Source organism: Saimiri boliviensis, chromosome 10 (assembly GCF_048565385.1).
Source record: "Saimiri boliviensis isolate mSaiBol1 chromosome 10, mSaiBol1.pri, whole genome shotgun sequence".
In the NCBI taxonomy this organism is placed as follows: domain Eukaryota; kingdom Metazoa; phylum Chordata; class Mammalia; order Primates; family Cebidae; genus Saimiri; species Saimiri boliviensis.
In genome coordinates this window covers 64,851,787-64,856,392 of record NC_133458.1, presented here as the reverse complement: position 1 = coordinate 64,856,392, position 4,606 = coordinate 64,851,787, and the positions used below count along the sequence as shown (strand labels likewise).

General features: G+C 39.0%; 1 pseudogene; it reads left to right on the top strand.

The window, feature by feature from the left end:
* The first annotated feature begins 1,560 nt into the window (after positions 1-1,560).
* Positions 1,561-1,807, top strand: LOC101030149 (protein PET117 homolog, mitochondrial pseudogene; annotated as a pseudogene).
* Positions 1,808-4,606: the final 2,799 nt, after the last annotated feature.

Below are 4,606 nucleotides of genomic sequence, written 5' to 3'. Positions count from 1 at the left end.
TCTCCCTTCTCTCTCCTCTCTTCCCATTGGTCTAACAAATTGAAGGCAGAGAAGAAATGCTAGTTGAGCTGCCAGCAGCCATTGCTGAGCAGACCCCAGCTTGGGAAGGGGTAGTGGGAGAATGTTTTATACTTTAAATCACATTCTAAGTTTTGATATTTGACTACACATTCTCTTTAACTAATTGAGACAAGTCATTTAAAGTGGCTATAAATTTTTCTCTTACTTGAGAATGAACAGAAAAGTTATGGAGCTTGCCCAAGTCTGCATCCAGTGGTAGGGAAAGTACTACTACTACTGATCAGTATTAAAAGATCACTGGGACACAGTTCTTTCATAGGGTTGCTTCTATGATTGTAGACCCTGTATGTATGTACATCAATGTTCAAAGCACGAGCAGTGAAGCAAAATCTGTATTTAAACCAAGAGATCTGGCACCAATCAGATTCACCAACAACATGAATGAATTTAGAAGGAAAAAACTAAAGAAGAGACCAGGGACATTGTCTGAATTTTAGGGAGTCACTAAATGACCCCCTCATGGGAGGGATATAAAAGCTGAGGAAATGTGCATATCACACAAGTAGAAAACCCAGTTTCCACTCTGACTCCTGTCCTGTCTCTCCTTTACTGTCCATATGCACGCAGTTGTCAAGTCCAATTGAGTCCACTTCCACAGTATTTCACATCAATCCCTCTCCGTTCTCACTGCCCTCCTCGTTTCTTTCTCACATTCTTATTCCCGGATCTCCTAGCTTGAATTTGTTCCACAAGATCTAACTGTCATCCTATCAATCTATCAGTCATTCTTCACTCAGCTTCAAGAGCGATATATATTCTTAAAGCAAAAGTTTGCATATATCATTCCCTAGCTGGGCAACCTTTCAGGGCATCTATTTTAGGGGATAAAATCTAAACACTTTAGCGTGGCATTCAGGCTCCTTCACGATCTAGTCATCTTTCTCTCTCTCTCTCTCTCTCTCTCTCTCTCTCGCTCTCTCTCTTTCTCTCTCTCTCTCTCTGTCTCTCACTGTCTCTCTCTCTCTCTCTCTCGCTGTCTCTCTCTCTATCTCTCTCTTTCTCTCTCTCACACACACACACACACACACACACATACACACAAATGTTCTTATCATGCTAGACTACTTGACATTGCCCAAATAGGCCATAAATTTTCTTGTCACTGTGATTTTTCTCATATTTTGACTCTAATCTGAAATATTCTTTCTACCACCCCACCTTGCATACACCAACTCCTGCTTTTGAAATCTTACTCATTGTTCTAGGCCCAGCTTATATTAGAGTTCTGTGAAATATTATCTGGTTCCAAAATTAGAATATTATTCCTTCTCTTTGTCCCAGCTGTTTCTTTCATTGCGTTTATTTCTACCACTTATTATAAGTCAGAGTATGACTTATAGTACATCTCCTCCACTAGTTAGTAAATCTTTGGATGCTGTGCCTATAATAGACAGTCAATAGATATTTGTTGAACTGAATTAAATGCTACTGACCAGCCTTGGGAGATAGGAGAAAGAGGCCTTGGAAGCCGGCACAGGGATGTCAAGGAGTTCGAAGGCAGTGCTGGGCCTCTCGGTGGTGATGCTGATGGCAGCCACAGTGGCCAGCATGCACCTGGAGCAATGGCAGGACCAGCAACAGCTTCATGTTGGAGTGATCAGAGACACTGAGAGGCAAAATCAGAAAAAAAGTAAACATTCCTCTCTGGGGAGAACAGATTCTAACTGAGCAACTTAAAGCAGAAAGATAGAAGATGTTATTGGGAAAAGGATGTCAAAAAACATAACTTGAAATAAATGTCAGGTATCAATGGGACAGACGACACTGTGTGTGTGTGTGTGTGTGTGTGTGTGTGTGTGTGTATGTCTGTGTGTGTGTGTGTGTGTGTGTGTGTGTGTGTCTGTCTATACCTGATGATGGAGAATAATTTAGTAGTCTCAATCTTTTTTTAGTCACTTTCTTTTTAAACTTGATGAAAAAAAGGACAGTGGATCATATATTCTAAATTACTGTTTTCGAAGTTCCTTATGTCTGAATAAAGAACTATGGGAGTACAATCTCCCGAAGAGTTTCTGCCTGTGTGATCCTGGTAAAAGTCCTGTTAAGTTCATAGTCCAGAGCTTAGATTTGCGACTACAAAGCACTGCTAGGCCTGTGAGAAGGAAGGAATGGTTAGTTACATCCACCTAAGTAGTGCATTTTTATTAGGAAACATTACACTTCTTTACTAGGGAATTTTAAAAAGACTTCAAAGTGGTGGAGAATAGTAGCAGGTTGCCTCAGCGTGGTAAGTCCCACACACTTCTGTTCAGGTGCTCAGGAATTTGGAGAGCCACGATGGTGGAAACTTGTTCATAACAAACCACCAACAATGAAACCTGAAGGAAAAAAAGTTGTCTGCCTCAAGTTTGAAGTAAAAGCAGCCTCAAAATCAACTTCAGATCCCATCATTACTGTTGTAAGGACTTAAAAAAATAGGCAATTATAATACTATGGAGTCTGTCATGTAATTAAAAGAAAAAAGGTCTTGATCTCAGGAAGCAAAAGATATCAGAAGAGCCCAGAGAGGAAGTGGCTGGCTTTCTTGACAGGAATATATCTTCTATCCCTGTAAAATCCATAAGCCAAGGCAGCAAGCCAGATGTGATTCTTGAAAAAAAAGTGATTGACTTTTCAGCTTTGAGCTCCTCTGACCACACCCCATTGACAAGCCAATCTACTTCTCTTCTAGATTTCTCTGCCCCGAGGACACCTGCCTCTCATTCTGCAATGCCAGGCTTTCTTTTAGAAGCAGATCTAATTCCAGATATAATGGCCCCACAAGCTTTGTTCCATGGTGATGATGAGATGGAAGGCAATGGAGCCACAGACCCAGGAATGGAGCACATCTACAACATTGACATGTTGCCTTAGGTGAGCAGTAAAAAAAAACAGAGGATGTTCTTTTAAAGCAACTGAAATTTGGAGGTCACTTGTTAGCATAGCATAACGTACCCTATTTAACTGATACAGGTAGACAAAATTTAATCAATAACAAAGCGGAATCTCAGAGAAACTAAGGGACATTTTCAAGATGGCACTTATCAGTCAATTACTAGAAGGATAGTAGGATTCATCACTGGATTTTCTGACTGTAAGTGTAAGACATTGTTTCATCAACTTTAAAGGGGAAAACATTTAAAATATACTTATTTAAATTTTACATTGAATACAATTGGATAAATATACATATGTATATGCACGCATATATGATTGAAACAGGCTTTGCAAAAATTAGGGCAGTGAGAGAAATCTGGCATAGAAAAACTATGACAGTGAAAAAAAAATGTAACCTAACTGACTCCACCTTGTTTCTAACCTCCAAGATGGCCTTGTTCATTCCTTGGTGCAGGGCATGGTAACCACAGGAGGAGTTTATTTTATAGTTTAATCTTAAAGCAAAGATGATAACAGCTCCTTCCCCAAACTATCCCTCTTTTTGCTTGGTGAACCACAACCACATTTGTAAAACTAACAAATGAGTCACAGTATTAGAATTATGGGTCAAGAGTTATATAGCCAGAGGTTACAAGATTTGCACCCTTCCCAATTTTTTATATAGATAACATCACTACTGTAAAACCTAAGATTGGGCCAGGTGCAGTGACTGATACCTGTAATCCCACCACTTTGGAGACTGAAGTGGGTGGATCATGAAGTCAAGAGATCGAGACTATCCTGGCCAACATGGTGATACCCTGTCTCTATTAAAAATATAAAAATTAGTAGACTGTGGTGGTGCAAACCTGTCCCAGCTACCTGGCAGGCTGAGGTAGAAGAATTGCTTGAACCCAGGAGGCAGAGGATGCAGTGAGCTGAGATCATGCCCCTGCACAGCCTGGTGACAGAGCGAAACTCCATCAAAAAAAAAAAAAAACAACTAACAAACTAAAAAAGACAAAGATTGGTGTTCTATGTGGTTTTTAGAGTCTGAATTTGATGGACAAGCTGGCATCATCCAGATAAGTAACCCATACCAACAAACTGTCTCAACTGGTCATGTGATCCCACCCAGGAACTGACTCAGTGCAAGAAAACAACTTTGACCACCTATAATTTTGTCCTCAACCCAATCAATCAGCATTCCCTATTTCCTAGTGCCCACCAAATTATCCTTGAAAAACCCTAGCCTCTGAATTTTGGGGGAAGTTGATTTGAATAATAATAACTCCAGTCCTTCCACTAGACTAGCCCTGCAATAATTAAACTCTTTCTCTACTACAATATCATTGTTTCAGAGAATTGGCTTTTTATCTGTGCAGCAAGCAAGAAGACTCTGCTGGGTGATTATACATACACATATATGTATAATTTTAGAATAGATACAAGATGAAATGAAAGTAATGCAAATGATAAATTTCAGTATAATTATATTAAAATACTGTTTAGTTTTAGTCTTCTTTAGTGAAAATTTTTACATTTCTTTCTAAACCTAAAAAATGCATAGGTTTACGTAACAAAATGTCTAAAATTTTATAATTGTTTATACATTATTAACTTATCTTGAGCCTTTAAAAATACCTCCTCATATTAAATTAATGGCATT